Consider the following 22071-nt stretch of genomic DNA (forward strand, 5'->3'; position numbering starts at 1 on the left):
CAAATGCCAAAAGTACATTCCATCCATTTCTGCACACTTTATTTTAAATGGTCATGGAGTGAGTTCTGAGCTTCCTGACAACTAATGTAAAGAGGAAACATGAGGTATGCAATTCAGTGTGCTTTTAAATAAAAACAAATGTATTAAAAATCCAAAAGAATTCAGGATGAAAGAGAGGCAACGGGAACTTCCAGGATGAGAATAAAGGAAAATCCCAGGGTATTAGCCATGCAGCAGGCCTGGAGAGCACAGGAACATTCCAGGAGCTGTCTCCAAACAGCCGTCTCCATGGGAGGAAACTGGATGGAATACCTGATATGTTTGAAAGTATTGCAAAGTTTAGACAACGAAGGAGAAATTCAGCATGAAGTAATGAAAAATTCATGGAAATTAAGCATAATGACAGGACAATAATTATTAAAAATACCCAGTATTTTTTTAAAGTACAAGAAAAGTAAAACTAGTAACTGCCATGCATAGGATTTTTGCACTCTTAATAATGTAATCATCAGAGATCAACATAAATGTTGATCAAATTTGTGCTATAATAGATTAAGAGGAGGAGAAGAAAATGACTATGAGAGACAGTGTTTTGTTTTTTTTTTTATTTAGTCTCTAACTTTTGAGGTTATTTGTACTTCTCACTGTAAAAATGAGAAGGTGGGAAGTCATTAGATAAGGCCTAGAACAGAAAAATCAGGAAGTCACTGTAGAAGCTTGTTATTTAGAGGTATGAAAGTGAGTACCAAAAAAAAAAAAAAAAAAAAAAGAGCTATGGAAGTTGAGGCCAGAGGATCCACTTCCAAGATGGCACTCACACAGCTGGCCTGTTGTTCCTGGCTGTAGGCAGGAGGCCTCCCTGCCTCACCACATGGACCTCTCCACAGGGGTGCTTGAGTGGCCTTACAACATGGTGGCCAACTTCCCCCAGAGTGGGCAGTATAGGAAATATCCTGGTGGGAGCCACACTACCTTTCATGACCTGGCTTCAGAAGTCACACTCCATTCTTCCAGGTATATCTTCCTGGCTACATAGGTCAGCCCTATTCACTGTGAAAGGTGACCACACAAGGATATGAGTCACCAGGAGGCCAGGATCCCTGGGGCCTGCCACACAACTATTCAAAAAGTAGAAACTTGCTAATGAAGCGAACCTCATCCCTAACATGCTTATAAGTACATCATTGTTAGGACAGTGGCATAGCAGTAAAGCCCTGCTAGCCAAAAAGCTAGCCAACCAGAGACCAAGATCAATGTGTCTGGGTATTCAGCTCTCTGAAGATCTCTGAAGGTCTGATTTACCCATGGATTAGACCTAGGGAATCTAGATGAATGGTGGGAATGCGTGTCTTTTGCCTCCATTAATGCAATTTTTGCAACCGAGCATTTGATAAATGTTGAGCTGCTGGGAGCTCAATGTTATGCTAGCTGACAAGTACATGTAGTTCAGCTCCGCCCTGTTACCAATTAAGGGCAGATCCACATTCTTTATTTAATAGGCTGAGCTGAAGATGGGCTGTCATCCACGTGGGAGAGTTCAGGAGCCCTACTGGGACACATGCGTGGCTGGAAGGAGAGCGTCTTGAATGTAATACCTGGCCTACACGCAGACAGCTTTGGCATTTAGGGCATTCCAACTTTAAATCTCACACCCTTCCTCCTTGCCCAGGAGCAGAAAACTGCTCATTCTCTCTTTTATTTTATTTTTAAAATTTTAACATTTATTTGTTTTTGAGGGACAGAGAGAGACAGAGTGTGAGTGGGGGAAATGCAGACACAGAATCCGAAGCAGGGTCCAGGCTCCGAGCTGTCAGCGCAGAGCCCAATGGAGGACTAGAACCCACGAACCGTGAGATCATAACCTGAGCTGAGGTAAGACGCTTAACCAACTGAGCCACCCAGGTGCCCTTTCATTCTCTCTTTTAAAGTTCTATCAACCATGGGGCACCTGGGTGGCTCAGTCAGTTAAGCGTCCGACTTCAGCTCAGGTCATGTTCTCACAGTCCGTGAGTTTGAGCCCCATGTTGGGCTCTGTGCTGACAGCTCAGAGCCTGGAGCCTGACTCAGATTCTGTGTCTCCCTCTCTCTCTGACCCTCCCCCACTCATGCTGTGTCTCTCTCTGTCTCAAAAATAAATAAACATTAAAAAAATTTAAAAAATAAAATAAAAAATAAAGTTCTATCAACCTTCTGAAGTCCAGCTCAAAAGCTCCCTGTACAACAAGCCTCCCTCACCTCCTCCAAGCCAGTGTCTCAGACTCCCAGCCCCTTCTCTTCCCCCTTAGCCAATCTTCCTGACCCATACTTAACGACAGAGAGGAAATTAACCAAGACTAAGGAGGAAAGGTGGGTACAGAGTGTAATGAACAAGGTGTGCAGGTAAGTATTGACCCCACCAAACTCTGCCATCGTATTCAGATATAGGACACCCCTCATTCAAATACCACTGGGTCAGCTTGTACCTTCTCAGGCCTCAGATCCATTCACAAGCAACCCTTGTCACTTCTGACTCTACAAAGTGTGCCTTTAGAAAAGAATGATTCTGGGGGCGCCTGGGTGGCTCAGTGGGTTAAGTGCCTGACTTCAGCTTAGGTCATGATCTCGCAGTTTGTGAGTTCAAGCCATGCGTCGGGCTCTGTCTGTGCTAACGGCTTGCAGCCTGGAGCCTGCTTCGGATTCTATGTCTCCCCCTCTCTCTCTGCCCCTCTCCCACTTTCTCTCTCTCTCTCTCTCTCAAAAATAAATAAACATTAAAAAAAATTTTTAAAGAAAAAAGAAAGAAAAGAATGATTCTGGGAGTTCAAAGACCCCAACAAAGAATATCCACAATTTTTGGTGTTTGTTCAGGCATATTTTTCCCCCTGAAAAAAAGACCATAGTTTTCATCATATTCTCAAGACCCAAAGAGGTTAAGTATCCTTGTCAGAGGACAAAAATCAGGGCCTGCAAGCCAGATGTGGCCCCCTGATGTTGTTGGTTTGGATGGCACAGTGTTTTGGCGGGGGGGTGGCAACATTTAAATGTCAGAGAATTTTACACAAACCCTGCTGGTAAGTGAAAGGCAGTGTGATTCGGGATTAAAGAGAGACAACGGGCAATGTGTAGACTGATGGAGAACAAAGTTTTACCTTAATTACCTGCTAAAGCTCTCACATGTGGAGCAAAATGGGGTCCTTCGCCAGGAGCACCTGCCTCACAGAGCCTGAGACTTAGCCAAACGCGTGTCCTGTGGGCACAGGGCTCAGAGCAGGAAGGATGGGCCGAAAGCAGAGGAGGGGTGGAGCCTGCCTGGTTCCCTCCCTCCCCCGAACCCATCCGCCAATCAGGAATGGGGGCGGGGCCAGGAGGGGCGGGGCGGGGCGGTCGCTCAGGTAGGTCCCTCTGCAGGTAAGGAAACATCTACGTTTGGAGGCAGCCAGTGTGAGGGAGGGTGCGCTCCCGTATGAGAGCAAGGTGCCAGGTGGAGACCGTTAAGTAAACTTGGAGAGAGCCTGGCCTGAAGCCCGTGAAAACCAACTGCTGGGAGCACAACATCACCCGTTTTTGAAGACCTAAAACACAGGACCTAGGGTCAAGAAGGCAGCCTAGTCAAAAAGAAATTGGTCTGTTGGGGACTCTGGGAAGCCCATGCGCCATCTGAAGGACAACTGCTGTCCTCGTTTAGTCCATTCCCTCCCCTCCTGGCCCCGCCCCCATTCCTGATTGGCGGATGGGTTCGGGGGAGGGAGGGAACCAGGCAGGCTCCACCCCTCCTCTGCTTTCGGCCCATCCTTCCTGCTCTGAGCCCTGTGCCCACAGGACACGCGTTTGGCTAAGTCTCAGGCTCTGTGAGGCAGGTGCTCCTGGCGAAGGACCCCATTTTGCTCCACATGTGAGAGCTTTAGCAGGTAATTAAGGTAAAACTTTGTTCTCCATCAGTCTACACATTGCCCGTTGTCTCTCTTTAATCCCGAATCACACTGCCTTTCACTTACCAGCAGGGTTACCTTAGGCAAGTCAATTCATCTCTTTTCTGCCTCAGTTTCCTACGTGTAGGAAGGGGATGATAAGACTGGTGTCACCTTGGGATGCCTGGGTTGAGCGACCAACTTTGGCTCAGGTCATGATCTCACAGATCGTAGGTTCGAGCCCCACGTTGGGCTCTGTGCTGGCAGCTCAGAGCCTAGAGCCTGTTTGGGATTCTGTGTCGCCCTCTCTCTCTGCCCCTCTATCACTCGCACTCCATCTCTCTCTCTCTGTCTCAAAAATAAACATTAAAAACATTTTTTTTTAAAGGACTGGTGTCTCCTTCATCAAGTTGTCATGAAGAAGAAATGTGATAATCCAGTTTTTAATGCTTACCTTGCCTAATATCCAGAACACAGTAAGGACTCAATAACCGTAACCTATTATGATTTCCAACCTCAGTGTTTTAGAAGTAAAACCAAACTGAGTTGGAAAAATCCTCCTAGTCTTCCCTCTTATGTATCTCCTCGTTCTCACAGGACTACCATGCTCAGAACACTTCTGACAACAGATGGGGGGGGGGGGCAGGCATTTCCCCCACCAAGCAGTTCTCTGCAACACCAGCTGGGTGGCCTACAGTTTAACTCAGTTCGGACGTGATCTACCTAGAGATAGCATCAGATCCCACAGGTTAAGGGCTCAGTCCCCCGAGATTGCCCTCACCCCACTTCAGATGCCAGGTTGTCACCTGTGCTTCTGACAAATCAGCTACAAATCAGAGACTTCCACAGCCCCTTCTTCAGGTTTAATTTGCTAGAGTGCTCACAGAACTCAGGAAAACAGTTTGCGTTTATGTGGTTTATCATAAAAGGGTATGATAACCCTTTTATGGGTTATCCAAATGGAAGAGAGGGACATCCAAATGGGAAAGAAGCACAGGTGAGGTCTAGGAGGATAGCACAGGGGCTTCTGCCCCATGGAGTCGGAGTGCATCACCCTCTTGGTATATGGATGTGTTCACCAACCTGGAAGCTCTCTGACAGAAGCCCATACTACTGGTATTTCATGAAGGCTTCCTTCCATAGACATGATCAATTATTAACTCCATTTATAACCCCTCTCCCCTCTCTGGAAAATGGGGGGTGATGCTGAAAAATTCCAACCTTCTAATCACGACTTAGTCTTTCTGGTGACCAGCCCCCATCCAGGAGCCGTCCAGGAGGCCATGCAGAATGACCTCATTACAACAAAAGATGCTGCTGGTGTTCTTATCGCTGAGGAATTTGCAAGGGTTCAGGCACCCCTGTGTCAGGAACTGGGGGCAAAGACCAACGTACAGATTTTCTATTATCTCACACAAACCAAAACAAGGAAGCCAAAAACAAATAGAGAAACACAGATTGTCTCTGGTTGGAGTGCCCCCCCCCCCTTCCTCCCTTCTCTGGCCTCTGAAGTGGCTCCAGGAAACCCCCCGAGGTCCACCGGACATAGTTTAAAACCACTGCGGTAGCCCTCCACTGACCCCGTGCTGGAGCCAGACATCTGGGAGTCATTCTTGATCCCTCTCCCGTCCCTCCCACCATACTCAGTAATCACAGGTCCCGTGAACAGTCTCCTAGATTTCTCTCCATCTCTCCTCTTTTCCCAGCCCCACTGCTATTGCATCCACCTTCATAAGTTTTTACCTTCACCCATAAATTCAGCAATTCACTCATTTAGCCAATATTTATTGATACCTACTATGTGCCAGGCACTGAGGAGACACCTCAGAGACAGCAGTGAGCAATATTTCTCTTAAGGAACTTCCCTGCCCTCAAAGAAATTCCATTCTACTGGAAGGAGACAGAAAATAGATAAGTAAAAGATAAAGTGTGGGGGATGGAAGAAAAATCATAGGAGTAGAAGGTGGAGGGACTATTTGAAAGGCTTCATTGAAAAGAAAATTTCAAAGGCTTGAAGGAGATAAGGGAGTGAACCACGTGAACCTGGAGGAAACCCATTGCAGAGAAAAGAAAGAGAAGGTGCAAAGGCCCTGAGGTCAGTGTGCTAGGCTGTTGAAGGAGCAGCTAAGCAGGTCAATGTGGGGCTGGACCAGGAAAGGATGAGTGGAAGATGCAGTCACAGAAATAAGGGATCAGCCTGTGAGGGCCTGGTAGGTCATTGTAATGCTTTTGGTCTTTACTCTGAGTGCAGTGGGAAGCCTTAACTGAGACTTACCCATTTTCACCTGCCTTACTGTCATAGCCTCCTATCTGTCTTCCCAGACTCCCCTTCCACCCTGCCTGCCCCACCTGGCAGTACTGCCCGAGGCAGCTTTCTGCAGGCCACACATCATTCCCATTCTTAACACGTTTATCAGGTAGGTCCCCATTGTTGCTGGAAAATGTCAGTTTCCTTGGTGAGGTTGTAAAGCTTTGTGATTTGAGCTTAGTTAGACCCACCTCTCTAATCTTTCTGCAGTTGATATCCCAGGAGCACCCCCTGCCCTCAATAATATGGAACAGATTCTAATTGCCTGTATGGGCCCCTGCCTCTGACCCTCTGCTCCAGTTGCTATCTCTGCATGCAGAGTTTATCCCCCTTCCCTTCCTCTCTGCTGACTGCTCCCGTGCTTCCCCAAGGACCTTGGAGGGGGATGAGAGCATCCACGTTCCCCAGAAAGTACCATCTTGCGCTTATCTCCACTCCAGCGCTTTTCCAAACGTCTTCTCATTGCCCACCCATTCGTCCCGCTGCCCTAGAGAGTTCTCTGAAGGCTGGACGTGCCCTTTTCATCTCTGTATCTCCAGCAATTGGCACAATTCTTTGCACGCAGTAGCAGCTCATTTAAATTTTAGCTTAAAAACAAATGATCTCTTCCCTATCTTCTTCTAACCCAACCCATTAAAGCTAGAATTCATCTTTCCTCTGCTTCTAAGCACCTCCTTGCATTCGATTTTGAGCAGTTATCACAGTGCAACCTTCCTTAGTTATGTGTATACCCGTGTTATAACCCCTCCCGGGTTATAAACTGACCAGGAACATTGGAATCAACACCACCTAGAATGATGCCTCTCATGGAGGGATTCTAACCAAATCAAGAGTGTGTAGGCTTTGGGATAGGACTTCTGCATCTTGACTTCCTGTCCTGTGTGGCCTTGGCCAGTTCTTTTACTGCTGCTAAGGCTTTTTCTCCTTTTTTTGGAAAATGGGGGTGGTGGTAAGGGTGATGCCTATTTCAGAGCACTGTTGAGGGAGTTAAATGAGCGGCCAGGCAGGGTTTGTCATTGATGAAGGGCTTAACAAAGGCAGCTGTAATCATGCGAGGCACGGTGTAGTATTTCTCAAACTGTTGAAAGTTGAGTCTCGCTTAAAGGAGGGGGAACCTCTCATAGGATCCCTGAAAACGCATATACAAAAATACTGGCTCAAAATAAGCTTTGTTTTTATAAATGGAGTAAAAATGTTGTAAAGCTTATCGTGTTGAGAAGTCAATATTAAAGCAGTTCTTGAAGAACGTGCCGAAGCTAAGACCGTCCACAGACCCCAGTCTGAGGAGCCTTTGTTTACCGAGTGGACTCAGGGCAGAGCCAAAGTCAGGGGGAGGCAGAGGCCACTTCCATGGCCAGCAGTGTGGTTTCCTTCCAGGGGACATTCTTTGTGGTGGTCTGAAGAGACAGAGCCTTCTGTTCTTCCCACTTGGGAGGGACTAGGGAGGAGCAGCCCAAAGGCCAGTGGTTTGCCCCCTGGCAATTCCAGCCTGGTGTGGGTCCAGCCCACGGGTGTGAGCAACCTCCCACTAGACCCTGGAGCCAGCAGGGCCTTGCACAAGACAGAGGGGGAAATTGACTGTGGGCAGAGGCAGAAAGAAGTTCAGGGAAAACAATGTAACTGAGCAATTTTCTATCTCCAGCAAATGGAAAAATCGCCAAGGCAAGAGGGGGTCTTCCAAGCAGAGACCCATGCAATTAAACATAGAGAAGGACCCTCTGGGCCCCCCTCCCAGCCTGAGACCCTACAGGGGCTGAGGATCCCTTGGGGTGCACTGAACAGCCGCTCTCTAAATGCCTTTTCAACCCCACGCTGCCCAGAACACATTCTTTGCCTCCCCTCTCCCCTGGCAGGATCCTGTTTCTGGGAGTCACCCTGGCCACAGACTCAGAGTGGAAACATCTGGAGATTTCCCAACTTGCATTTCAAAGAGATCTCAAGAGCTTCCTCCCCATCAGCAGCATATGGCAGCTCCCCCCACTTAGACAGGCTGAGGCCTCCGTAGTAAACACACCAACCGCTCACCATTTCCCTTCCCCAAATCCTAAACAGAAGTCTAAATGATCATGACAGATATGGGCAGGCTCGTTCTGCGAATACAAATGGAGATCCTTTACCTGCAGGATGGGGCTGCAAAGGGCCATGGGCAGCGGCCTCTCTGAAGCTCTGTTTTCTCATTGGAGACCCTTAGTGGAGGCTATCAAGCTTGGAATGTCATTTGCTCTTCCCAATGGGCTTTGGAAAGAGTACGGACATTAAGCCAAGCCTAGCACCCTAAAATGTTCAGGCACACAGTGCCTGAGTAATGAGCGGAAGCAGCTCCGGGGAGCTCCCCTCCCTGGGGCCGGCAGATCCCCTGGGGCAGCGCTGGTGGGGGCAGAAAACCTGGGACCAGCCTCTTCCAGGGAGGAGTTTTGGTCTAGTGGAGAAACCAGCTCAAAGTCACTGCAGTGTCTGCAATCAGAACCTAAAGAGAAACTCAATGGCATATTAACTAACTAGAATTTAAATAAACATTTGGAGAAAAAAAAATAATAAAATTAAACACAAAAGAAAGAAAGAAACTCAACTATTGACCCGCAGAGCCCAAGAATGCAGGCGGGGTTTCCTTGTCCTCTGTTATTTCTTTTACCCCCTCCCCGGGCCTCCTTCCTCCCTTCCCCACTGTAAATTGGAACCATTTCCCAGAGAGAGTTTGGCGATGTGTGCCAAAATTCTTATTAAGTCTGACTTCTAAGAATCTACCCCAGGAAAACAATCTGTTTCGTCTTAAATCTGTAAGTGTTCTCTTTGAAGTGTTATTCCGTAATAAATATAAATGACCCAACAGAAGGGATTGAGTAAATTATAGTATTTTTGGACACTGAAATACCATAAAATCTTAGAGACAAAAATATGGGGAAAAGTTCATATGCATGCCATATTGAGAATTTTTTAAAAGCATTTTCCAAAACACGATCTCGAATGACATAAAGAAGCAAAACAAATTTTAAAAAACTGTATCCAAAAAAAAAAAAAAAAAAGACTGGAAAGATATTTTGTGTGTGGGGGGTATATGGATGATTTTTTTTCTTCTTTGTAGTTTTTAAATTTTCCACAAGTAACATGCATTATTTTTTTTAAGTTTATTTTTTTATTTTGAGAGAGAGAGAGAGAGTGCAAGTTGGGGAGGAGCAGAGAGAGAGAGAGAGAGAGAGAGAGAGAATCCCAAGCAGGCTCTGAACTCACAAACCTCGAGATCATGACCCACGCCAAAACCAAGAGCCGGACACTGAGCCACTCGGGCACCGCAACACGCATTATTTTAAATCAGCGTACAAAAACAGTAAATTGTCCACCTTTCTAAAAGACCGCCACATACTTTATCCAATACACATACTTACAGAGCAGAGTTCTTATTACTTTGCCTCCTGAGAAAAGCCAGAGTTGGAAAAGGCAGGTGAACATAGGGCAGGTCATTGATCGAGGACAGAATCATTGGCAGGGCCATCTAAATAATTTGCAGGATCCAGTGCAAAATGAAAGCAAGGAGCTCCTTTCTCAAACATTAAGATTTTTGAGAGAGCAACAGCCGAGCATTAAACCAAGCGCAGGGACCTTCTGAGTGGGGAGCCCTGTGCCAGTGCAGGGGTCACATGTCCGGGAAGCCAGCCCAAGTCAGTGACCTGACATGACAGGTGAGGGTCTGCAGACCTGCACCGTGTCCAGAGGAACTGGCAGGAGCTCCCACTGCTTCCTCACCTGTTGCTGAACAGATTTTCATTCTTCATGAGTCCAATTTCCCAGCAATCAACCTCTGGGACAGTGGCATACTTTATCATATATATATGCAAATCAGAAGCCAACCAAGATTACTTAAACCCTGGATCAAAACCTCCTTTTTCTTCCTTTAAGGTGACTGCTTATTTATTCTATTTTAAGGACACCAGAAAGATGCCAACCCATTTTCTACCCTGAAATTAATGACAGTCCCTACTGAGAACAGAAGTATTTTCTTTAAAAAGCGATTTTTGATTATTTTCTTTTCAGAATCATCAAGAACCTTGATTTGCAGAGTATTATGGTCTTTCCCTGGTCCAAGATCCCCCCTTCCCCTTTTTTTCCAGTCCCTTCTTTTTGGGAGCAGAAAGGAAATTCATTAACAAATTCACTACAGAGCATTATTCATTCCACATGTCTCACTCCGAGGTTTTTTAATATCAGGAGTTCCAGTAAATCACCCGTGAATTGTGATCACATGAATCTAACAAGGCTCACAGAGCAGCATCCCTGCTAATGACCAAGCGAGGGCAAGGTTGGAGGAAGTATGTTGATTTCCCTTTTCTGAGGGGGAGCAAACTCATTAACTAACCCTTGTATTAAATTATGTGCAAAGCAAATCTCTCCCCTTGCAACCAGTCCCAGCAGCCTCCTGCTGCAGAAATGCAAACAAATCAGATTCAAACCAAGCCAGACACCTGCCTGAGCCAGAGTTTGTGAAAAATGGATGCAGAGTTGCTTGGGCAGAAATGCACACGCTTAATTTCTTCTTCCTCTAGCTTCTCGACGAGACTTCACCTGAGCCAAGTCAGGGGTGGGGTAGGGATCCAGTTCTACTCCTCACCCAATGACCAGAAGGACCTCTTTCATTTCTTTTTTTCTTTTTCTTTTTTTAAATAGTTGTTTTTCATTTTTTAAAAAAATTCTTTTTTATGTTTATTTATTTTTGAGAGAGAGAGATAGAACATGAGCAGGGGAGGGGCAGAGAGAGACAGGGAATCTGCCTCTCTTCAGAATGTGAAGCAGGCTCCAGGCTCTGATATGTCAGCACAGAGTCCAATATGGGACTCAAACCTACGAACCACAAGATCATGACCTGAGCTGAAGTCAGAGGCTTGACCGACTTAGCCACCCAGGTGCCCCCCACCCCCACCCCACTCATTTCTTAACATGCAGGATGTGAAAGTTTGCCCTATGGCCAGCCATCCCAGGTTCTTTGAATCTCTTCTCTCTTGACTTTTCCTCTTTTTTTATCTTGCTGAAAAGTGGAACAAAGATTGAATATTGGAAAACACTGTAAGGGGCATCTGGTTCCACTCCTCTCACATTTGCATCCTCTGTAAAGCCCCATCCAACATTCATTCAGCCTTTAACACCTCCAGGAACAGGGAGCTCACTACCACCAAAGATAACACAAAACATTCTGGCACAGGGCTGACTATAATTTCCTCTCTCTTTTTGGAACTCTCTCCTTTTGTGTAACTAATTTGTACTGAGAGAACCTTTTACACTTTGGGGCCAAGTATTATCCCTTTTCCTTATGGTGACCTTTCTGACGTTTGAAGGCAGGGCTCTTATTTCCCATAGGCCTTCTCAGTGGGTGTGAGCTACTCCATTGCCCAATGAACTTGGCCCATGACAACCTGTTGGAGCCTCAGTTGTCTTACTTGTAAAGTGGAAGATAATAACATCTACTTTTCAGGATTGCTGTTGGGGATAAAAAGAATGCATGCAGGGTACCTGGGTGACTCAGTCAGTTGAGCATCCCACTCTTGATTTCAGCTCAGGTCATGGTCCCAGGGTCATGGAATTGAGCCCCATGTCAGGCTCCATGCTGAGTGTGCAGCCTGTTTGAGATTCTCTCTCTCTCCCTCTGCCCCTCTCCCCCACTCACTATATCTAAAATAAATAAATAAGGGTTTAGGCTTTAAAAAAAAGAATGACTGTACCCCAATGTTTATAGCAGTACTATCAACAATAGCCAAGCTATGGAGAGAGCCCAAATGTCCATTGACAGATGATTAGACAAAGAAGATATATATGTGTGTGTGTGTGTGTGTGTGTGTATATATATATATACGTACAATGGAATATTACACAGCCATCAAAAAGAAGGAAATTTTGCCGTTTACAATTACATGGATAGAGCTAGAGTGTATTATGCTAAGCAAAATAAATCAATCAGAGGAAGACAAATACCACATTATTTCACTCATACGTGGATTTTAAGAAACTAAATAGATGAACACACTGGGTGGGGGAAGAGAGGAAACAAACTATGAGAGACTCTCAAAGACAGAGAACAAACTGAGGGAAGATGGAGGGAGGAGGGTGAGGGTGGGTTTAACAGGCGGTGGATATTAAGGAGGGCACTTGCGATGAGCACTGGGTGTTGTATGTAAGTGATGAATCACTGAATTCTACTTCTGAAACCAACAGCGCACTCTATGTTAACTAACTAGAATTTAAATAAAAATTTGAAAGAAAACAAAAAAGAATGCATGCAGACATCTCACAAGAGCCTAGCACATGGCAGCTGCCTAATAAGTCATAGGAACTCTAAATATCGTCTTCCCCTAGGGCAGAAGGGAACACTGCTTCTGCGGCCTAACCACAGCGGAGTGACACAGGATTGTTTCCCCCCAGCATGCTAATGCTGGGCTTCCACTAATTCAGCCTAAGAAGTACCATCTTTTGGAGCAGCCACACTTCATAGTACCTGCTTGCATAAACCTGATATCAACCAAAATCCCTGAGGCCTTTTTGATTTAAGCCTGTTGCACAATTGGAGGCAATTTATGTTCTCATAGTCCACACCTCTGCTCGCACTAGTCCTTCCTCCCGGAACGTTCTTGGTGTCCAGTCTTCCCTCCCTCCAAGGCCTACCTCACACATCACCCCTTTTATGGAGCCTCTTCAAATCTCCCTCATGGAAGTATGACCGCTTCCTCCTTGGAGTTCTTATGAAGCACCCTCCCTTCAAGGTACTAAATGTCAACCACCCGTGCAGTCTTAGGGAGCCAAGGGAAACGTGTGCCTTATTATCACCATCCTACCTGTAACCCCGCCCCGTGCCCCCACCTCACCTGAATTGTCAGCTCCTGAAGCACAAAATGCATCACCGTGTCCTTCTCGGCCCCCAGCGCAAACGGGCTCTCGTTAAATACTTGTTGGTGGGACCAGTAGTTTCGAGGGTTAAGTGAGACCGTGCCCTGCGGGTGCAGAGGGCTCTGGAAGCAGTGCTGCTGTTTATTATTTCTCTGTGGTGGCCCGGCCCAGAGGTGGGTGCCCCGCAGAAGCCACAGCCCAGGGCACATGTGAACTGTGGGGGCATCCAGAGAATCTGGGCCCCAGGGCATGCAGGGCTGGCAGCAAGGTCCCCGGAAGAGCTGCAAAGAAAATGGTGTGCAAAACAAAAGATCGCCTCTGGGTTCTGGCCCTCAGGCAGCTGGCCTCTGGCACATTTCCACATTCCGGAGAGGAGCGGCTGTTTCTGGAGAGCTTACACCTGTGAAAAAACCCCGTGTCTGGGACACTTGCCTCTCCAGCTCGTGGAGAACATCCCTTCGGGGAGAGGACAGCCCCCTGGACGGTAAAGACCCTCCTTTCTCTCTGTGGGCCTTTATGCCTGTTTTCCACAAGCACTCCCTGAGCACTAGGTACTGACGCCATAAAGGGGAAGTTCCTGTCCTGGCTCTCGAGGGGCTGTTTCCCCACAGACGGGGCAGTTTCACAGCTAATCCGGGGGGGATGGGTCCATTAACAAATAGTGACATACAGTGACTGACTCCGTGTGTGGGAGCCGGGAGAGACTCTTGGAGAAGGTGGTCAATCGGGAGCCTCTTGCAATGGTCCAGTTGAGTGATGGCAACAGCAGTGGCAATGGTGTGGGGAGGAGCCTGCCTGGGTGTCCCTCCGGCTCAGGCTGAGGAGCCTCTGGAAACTGCCTCACCCCTCCCCCAGGCAAGGCTAGGACAGAAGGTGCTCCTATCCCATAATCCCACCACAGTGTAACATAGTTGCCTGTTTATTTATTCATCCCTTTATCCCACCGGTCCCCAGGCTGTGAAGACATATCCATATCTGTCTTATTCAATATTGTAAATAAGCATGTAGGACATAGTAAATACTGCATCAATATTCATAACATTTTTAATTAATCAATCGTCTGTCCCAGTTGGCTCTGACATTGAAGCGTTCCCACAGATGCTGCCTCTCACATGGGCAGCATTCAGACTTCAGCGTCTCTCAATGGCCTTCCTGACTCCAACCTGCATCTCACCCTGATTTTCTTCCTGCTCCGGGAACTAGGCTTTGGGCTTCACTCTGCTCTCTCGTGGTGTTCCGAACCATGCACTCTGAATGCCTTCTTTGGCTTTGTATTTCCTGCCTGCTGATGACCACTTACAGCAGTTCAATCCCATACAGGGTCCAGGTAAGATAGACTTCATATCCCCTTTTTGAGTCTGGGATACCTACACGTTCCCTTTGTTTGTAATAATCGACTCCCCTAATTACGACTGTTCATCCGCACAGCATCCCTTTGCTCCTTGCCAGATAGGCTCCTCGGTCTGTCCTGTTCCTTGTCTGCCCAAAACCCGGCACAGACACGAGACACTGATGCTAATTTTGAAACAGGTATTGTGAGCGGCTGGCATTTGTATGCTTTATGATTTACAAAACCCTTTCACATACATGATCTCATTTAGTCATCACACCATCCCCGGGAGGGAGGTATTGATATTGCCCACAACTTGAACTTGATGTCTGCTCCGTGCCCTTCTGCTGCACTGCCCGCGGCGAGGCTGAGCCAGCTGGTGCTTTCCAGACGTGAATCAGTTCGAGTGCTGAGCTGCCTGAGTTGCCCTCATTAAAAACCCAGAGAACATAAATCCCAATTTACGGCTGGTAATCTATCTGCAACTTACAGGCTTTCAACTGATTATTGAAATTTGTCTAAATGAGATTACTCCTATCTCAATTTAAAATCCAATGATACAACTAACATTTCCCCTATTTCTCCCCTTACCTACTGAATTATTATTAAACTAGTGTGGATACCTTTACTAGTTTATAACAGTAAAGAATATTTCACCTTGATCAGGACTCAGGAGGGCTGGCAAGGACAGAGAGAACAAGAGAAGGGAATTCACTAGGTCATAATCAGGAACGAGAGGAGAAATCCACATCTATGTGTGTTTACCTCCCCTACGCTGGGAGAGAAAAGTACTTAAGAATCCAGGTCACTGGATAGAGATTCCAGGGGATAGAAGCCAGTGCATTCCTCGGCCATTACCAGCCACTTCCATCACCTGCTTCACTGAGTAAACTAGTCATGCCATGCATAGAAGGCACTAGAAAGGGTGCAGTGAGTTAGAAAATACTTGCATGACTTTAGCGGGTGAGACCAGATGACTTTAGACAACTTCCAGCTTAAAAGAGGCTGTGCTTCTGGTCTGTGGAATATTTTGCAACGCTCCTTGTGACTCCCATAAAGGTACCAACTTTAAAATCCTTCAAAGCCCTTCACTCTTGCTCCAGCCTAGAGAGAACAGCCAATTAGAAAGCGATGCCGATTCCTCTAAGGGATCCAATCCAGTTCTCCAGGAAGAACCGACAGGTAACAGTAAGAGAGGTAAGAGAAGAAACATTAAGCAGAAAAGCATAGTAGCCACATTCTATTACAGCCTAATTGGTTCTGAAGGCATCATGGCAGAGCAGCACAGTAGGAATTGATGTTGATAACAACAGAGTCACCAAGAGAGATTAAATCATAGATATGTCACTACGAGCTGGTCACTCAACTCATTTACAAGGTACTTATTAAACACCTAGTAAGTATCTGACTCTGGATCCAGGGATAGAAAGATGGATGAGGTACATTCCCTGCCTTCAAAAGTCTCTCTCGACTTCAGTTTCTTCAGCTGTGAAATGACGGAGCCAAACTCAGTGATTCCTAAGATTCCTTCCTAGAGGTCCCAACACATAAGCTTTATGTATTAGGGCTTGAACCTCAACAATCCTAAGAGGTGGTAATCCGGGTCCCATAATCCTGTTTTGCAAACGAACAAACCGTGGCTCAGAGGGGTTAGTGTCTGGCTCAAGGTCACACAGTTGATGAGGAGCAGAGAGGCAGGACAGTCAGCCCCATGGACCAATCACACCCACTAGAAGGGTCTTCTCCTCACCCCTGGGCTCTCTCTGCACTATCTTCCTTCCTCCAAAAGGGCAGGCCAAATAGGTGGAGAACAGTCCAGAACAGTCCATGCATCTGACAAGTGCATGGATTTACCCATCTGGAATACAACATTCAGCAGCTACAGAACAAAAACCATGTGCAACTGGACAGCAATAAATATCCAGAAGACCCGATACAACCAAAATGGCATTGAAGGATCTGTCAAGATCAACAGCAAGGTAAGTCAAAAAAGTCAATAGTGATGTCTACCAGGGACACATGCTGAACAGCTATGAAACAGCTCAAAGGTATCTTTGAGAGAAAATGTGGTTGAAGGAAAAAGGCAGCTTGGGAGTACTGTGTTTAAAAAAAAGAAAGAAAGAAAAGAAAAGAAAAGAAAAGAAAAGAAAAGAAAAGAAAAGAAAAGAAAAGAAAAGAAAAAAAAGACAACTAAACACCAAACACACACATTGCCGCTGGCAGAGTTGTTTCAGCACAGAGAAAAAGGGGTGCTTTTTCCATACACCCTGCTTTTTTCCCTGACGGCAGGTGCAGGATATCTGTCAACCCCACTGTTACTGGTAATGCAGAGATCTATGGTTGGGCAACAGGTGGCATGTCTTTCTACAGACGATGTACAAATGGAGAGAGAAGGCAGTCAGAGAGCCACTGGATCCAGACAAATGGTTTGTAACACCAGAGATGGCCACCAGCACACTCCCCATGATAAGACAGCAAGAATCGGCCCCGGGGAATGAGCTTGGGTTAAGCATCTTTATTATCCTGGATGCTCTCTTAGCTGTTTTTTTATTGTTTTTTTATTTTTTAACACTTTATTTATTTTTGAGACAGGGAGAGACAGAGCATGAACAGGGGAGGGTCAGAGAGAGGGAGACACAGAATCTGAAACAGGCTCCAGGCCCTGAGCTGGCAGCACAGAGCCCGATGCGGGGCTCGAACTCACGGACCGCGAGATCATGACCTGAGCCGAAGTCGGCCGCTTAACCGACTGAGCCACCCAGGCGCCCCTCTCTTAGCTGTTTTAAAACATGGGCTCATCCATGCCTCCGGGGTGGGTAATATTCCCTGAAGCCCAGAGAATGGATTCGCTCACGCTTACCTGGCTATGGAGTTGCACAGCAAGGATTCGAACTCAGCCTGAGTTCAGAGCCCCAGCTGGTTCCACTCCTCCCACAGCCTCCAAACCGTAGGTTCTGCCCCAGTACTTATTAGCTCTGTGGACTTAGACAAACCCCTTGGCTCCCGAGACCAGCTTATCTCAGAATTGTTGTAAAGATCAAAGGAGACAAAATGCACGAGCACATTGCTCTCTGCAAAGACTCTCCTGCAATCATGACGACATTGCTAACAATAACGACACTTACCAAGCACCTACTATGTGCCAGGCAAGGGGCGCACTGCTTTGCAAGACTCGTTTCATTTACTTCTCACAATAATCTGTGAAGTGGTACTATGACGCACATTTCTAGGAGTGAAGAAACGGAGGCTCGCAGGGGTGAAGTAAGGGGCAAGCAGCAGGGGCCAGGCTGGGCGGTGGAGGGGGGGGGGGAGCAGCAGAACCTACTCCAGAGCCGTCACCAGGAACCAGATGCTGAACAAGAAAGGTCTTCCCACTACCTTCTGTGGTTTTATTGCCTTCCTCCCCTGTGGCCACAGGGCTTAGATGCACTGGCCTAGTTTGAGACTTTCCCCTTAGATGCTGGAGTGAGAAATTGTCACTGTGGGAAGTCCTGTGTGATCTGCAGTTGAAGGAGACTGCCTTCAGTTTTTATCTGTAGCTTGTCTTTGTCCAACTGAATTGAAAGATGCTGCCGAGGACATTTACCGCTTGCTGGGGATGTGCCCCTCCTGCATGAGGTCCCGAGTTGGGAGACAAATAGGCCCAGAGCTCCGAGGGTTCACAGTCGGGTGGGGGAACCTGTGCTAGTATTTTTCTGAGCCCCATCTACGAGCCGGGCTCTGTGTTACGTCCCGGGGACACAAAGATGAGCAAAATACAATACATTGTGATGCGGGCCGCAATGAGGATGTGCCCAGGTGAATCGGGGCCCGAAGGAGAGGCACCTGACCCTTTCAGGTGGGAGTGAAACAGGTTCCAAGAGCCTCCCCAAGGAAGTGGGGTTTCAGAGCTCTGTACTGACTGTCCACACTGCTAAAGAGTTTCCATGTATATAACCTCTCATCCTCACAGCAACGATCCTATTGGGCAGATATTTTTAGTTTATAGATGAGGTATTAAGTAACTTGCTGGAGGTATCACAGCAGTAAGTGGCAGAGCCTGATGCTGATCCCAGGAGCTCGGACTCCAAGCTCACCAGACTCTAAAGTTTGTGCTCTTTCTAACATGCAGGGTTGCCGCAGAGAACACTGGGAGAGCAGCGCTCCGCTGGAGACAGAAACAGCCCACCATGGATGAACACAGCAGGGAAGGGGCACTGCCCCGCCATCTGGAAGGTGATGTGGAGAAGGCGTCACAGGCCTACACATGTTCTTTCATTGTTCTGGTGCGTCCTCTGGGTCATGGACAGGGAAGAACACCCTGGAGGGTCAAGGCCACCTGCCCAGCAGTCTAGACCAGGTGAGTGTTTTCGGTGGTGAGGTAAGGTGAGGATGAGGCATCATCTTTGGGTTGTAAGAAATTGAAACCCACTCATACTAACTTGAGAAAAAGAAAGAAAAGAAAAACAAACACGTGGGGCGCCTGGGCGGCTCAGTAGATTAAGCGTCCGACTTCGGCTCAGGTCATGATCTCATGGTTTGTGGGTTCGAGCCCCGCGTCAGGCTCTGTGCTGACAGCTCAGAGCCTGGAGCCTGCTTTGGATTCTGTGTCTCTGGCTCTCTCTGCCCCTCCCCTGCTCGTGCTCGGTCTGTCTCTCTGTCTCAAAAATAAATAAACATTAAAATTTTTTTTTAAAAAAAGAAAAACAAACAAGAAAGGGAGTGTTTCTTTAAAGAAGTCAGGCATTTCGCAGAAGTCAGGCATTTTGCAGAACCCAGGCTAGAAGTGCATTGTGAGCACAGGGGGATGGAGTGGGGGGGACATCACTCAGCGGCCGTCTCGCCCAGTCTCCACCCTGTTCATCTTTCCTCTCTGTAGTCTGGCTTTCACTGCCTCTGGTAGGTAGCAGGGCCGAAGATGCTTCCAAACACCTGCTCAGATCTAACATCTCTGAGCTGCCATTCTAAATCCCCAGGAGACAATGTGATTTGTTCCCCTGGGGCCACAAGGCTAAGGCCAGGGAGTGTGGGTGTCCATTCTCAGAGAAGGCAGAGTTTGGGTGGCTGGGCAGACCCCCAAAGGCCATGCTGGAGTGCTCTGGAGAGGTGTCCAGCTCTAGATATTGTCAGCACCCATGTTCTGGAGAGACGGTGCTGAGAGGTCTGCCCTTTAAAGTAATACATTGGCTTCGCATTTATAAGTCTTCTGTGGCGTTATTAAATCCATAAATAAAGATTTAATCTTTTAAGCTCTGCATTGTGAGGGCAGAAGTTAAAGGGCAGGCAGAGGAGAGCTCATCAGCATTGGTTTGGTGGGGTTAGGGGGGTAGCAAGGGAAGAGCGTCCAGGCTGCTGGGGCAGAGGAGGAGGGAGGAGAGGCGGCTTCTGCTGATAGGGGCTAAGGGTGGAGGGACCCCCTGGCCTGCCCTCCGACAGAAAAGCTCTTGCACTGGAGACCACTGCCTGCAGAGGCAGCCAGAGACAGGCCGGACAGCGGGTCCTCAAGAGAGCCATCCTGAAAGCTGGGAGAACTATCAGGAGTGTCAGCAGCTCTCAAAATGAGCGGGTTTTGACCTGAACAGGTAAAGAATGGGAGCACTGTTGGGGGAGGATCCCAGGAGCCTGAGGGAAGGAAGGGGCGTATGCACAAGGAGCGGGACTGAGCCTGGGGAGGACGAGCCAAAGGGCTCTGCTTCCTGCTTAGCCCACAGCCCTGTCCCAGAGGAAGCCCCGACAGCTGAATCAACTGCTTCATCCTCACATCTCTGCGCTTCCCTCCCCGCCATCCAGGGCTCACGCAACGTTGGCTCATCCTTGATGAAAATGGCAAGACGATCACTTTGGTTTCTCCGGCAGGCAGACATGAAGACCAGCACCAGGGAGGAGAAGATACTGAGCACAGAGCGGAGAGCTTGGGAGTTAGGGCAGGAGACTGGGGGCCAGAGTAGGGGAAGGGGAGCCCTCTCCACCCGGCCTTGTGATGGGGGCAACGTCTAGACCACCCATCTGGGCTGACAGCTGTACCAGAGGCCTGGGCTGCTAACCGTCGTAGGCCAGGTGTTGGAGGCAAATGTGGAGCTACTCTTTGAGCTTTTAGTCCCTTCTCCCCCATTAGGACCTCTGCTTTCCACTCTCTTTGGTTCAACCCAAACCAGAGGTCACACCTGTCTCTGCCACGTGACAGGTTATGGAGGGTCCGACAGGGGGCGGTGAGGCTGGTGTCTGATGATAGGATTCAGCTACCGAGCCTCTCTCCTTGAGCAGCAGATAATTTAGTTTAATGAATCTGGACAGTTCACTGGATCTGCCCACACAGTTCCACTCACCTTCCAAAACGCTTCCAAAATAGCACTAGCTATTGTACAAGAGCCAAAAAAAAAAAAAAAAAAGCAAAAAGTAATAAATGACAAGGCCCCGGAGATTTCTGCCCTTTCAGAAAAGTCTGAGTGAACTTTTCTAAAGAAAATTTAAGCCAAAAGAAAAAAAAAAAAAAAAAAGAAAAGTCTGTTTTTGTCTTTCTCATTGAGGATTCAGGCCAAGAAAGATGCCCCCAAAGACAGGTGCCCACACGGGGGAGGCAGAAGGACCGGGATTTTAAACTCTGCTCCTCAGGCTGATGTCATTTACACGCCGTCTCAGAGCTGTTCTCTCCTCAGGGTCCTCCAAAAGCCATTCCTGATGTCTGCTACCCCAGCAAGGTAACTCCACAGACTCGGCCCCAGCCCCTGGCAGCTTCCGATCACACTGACGCACGGTGTCACGCGGGCAAGGAGGCCACCCTCCCCAGGTGCGCCCGCACGCGCACACACACAGCGACAGTGCCACGCTGCCCCTCCGCTGGGCGGACACCCCCTCTCCCCAGGCCTCCAGTGAGAACTCCCCGTCTCCTCCACAGCCCCCCTGTGCACCGCATGCAGGAGCCAGATGTTCCGTGGGCAGCCCCCTCCGTGTGTGACAGGCGGTGATTACCGTTGCCAGCCCCACATTAGGAGAGACTTGAATGGGAGAGAGCCCCCCTCCCGCCCCAGGCTCCCCACAATAGCGCCTTTGTGAGGTGCTTCACTGCCTTTCTTTTCCTTCCTCACCAACCTACGTCAGGGGGCAGCTCTGCCCTGGGGAGAGAAGAAAAGAAGACAAAAGGAGGATCACAGGGCCCTGGCTGATCCACCCTATCCTGGGCGTGGGGTGGGGGAGCGGGTGCACTTCAGGGAAAAGATGTGCTCCTTTCTCCTCCCCACAGTGAGGACTCCCAGAGCTTCCTGAGGCCTGCTCCCCCCCATAAAGGCAACAAGGTCTTGTCCATCACATGTACATGGCCTTGAGCGATGAATGGGGGCATGAGGCTGGGTGGGGCCTGGCCTGGAGCTCAGTACATTCCTGGAGGCAGGAGTCCAAAACCCAGGGTTCTCCTCCTCTGCTCCCTCTCCCTTCCCCAGATGGCCTTCTATAATTCCAAGCCAGTGGCCAGGGCAGGAAAGGGTTAGGTGTCCAGGACTTCCTGGACAGACTCCAGCCACGTTCCAGGACTGCAGCGGGTAGGTGGGGGTGACCAGAGGGCTGTGTTGGGAAACTGGGAAAACTAACATCTGGGGCATGGTCATCGCCCCTCCTCCTTGCCCAAACCGCAGACGCCGTGGCAGCAGGGAAATCAGAGCGGTTGGGAGCAAGCTGGGTTGTGTAACGGAGCCCTGGGGACGGCC

At 48.2% G+C, this 22071-nt stretch overlaps 3 long non-coding RNA genes across 3 annotated transcripts in view; 2 read left to right on the plus strand and 1 right to left on the minus strand.

Annotated features, from left to right (window-relative positions):
* The window catches only part of LOC128773658 (uncharacterized), a 100909-nt gene extending 87566 nt beyond the window's left edge, over nucleotides 1-13343 (minus strand). The window contains exon 1 of the long non-coding RNA XR_008418023.1: nucleotides 13041-13343. This is a non-coding gene — a long non-coding RNA (uncharacterized LOC128773658). The remainder of the gene's footprint in view (nucleotides 1-13040) is intronic.
* A 776-nt stretch (nucleotides 13344-14119) lies between these two features.
* On the plus strand, nucleotides 14120-19690 carry LOC109272091 (uncharacterized). Its single transcript, XR_002082275.2, has 3 exons — nucleotides 14120-14389; nucleotides 16182-16371; nucleotides 18515-19690. It is a non-coding gene; the product is annotated as an uncharacterized LOC109272091 (long non-coding RNA).
* A 96-nt stretch (nucleotides 19691-19786) lies between these two features.
* LOC109272090 (uncharacterized) lies at nucleotides 19787-20775 on the plus strand. The gene is made up of 2 exons (XR_002082274.2): nucleotides 19787-19953; nucleotides 20162-20775. It is a non-coding gene; the product is annotated as an uncharacterized LOC109272090 (long non-coding RNA).
* The last annotated feature ends 1296 nt before the right edge of the window (nucleotides 20776-22071 follow it).

The sequence above is a fragment of the Panthera pardus genome, unplaced genomic scaffold (assembly GCF_024362965.1).
Source record: "Panthera pardus isolate Hobbes unplaced genomic scaffold, ASM2436296v1 HiC_scaffold_11, whole genome shotgun sequence".
Classification (NCBI taxonomy): domain Eukaryota; kingdom Metazoa; phylum Chordata; class Mammalia; order Carnivora; family Felidae; genus Panthera; species Panthera pardus.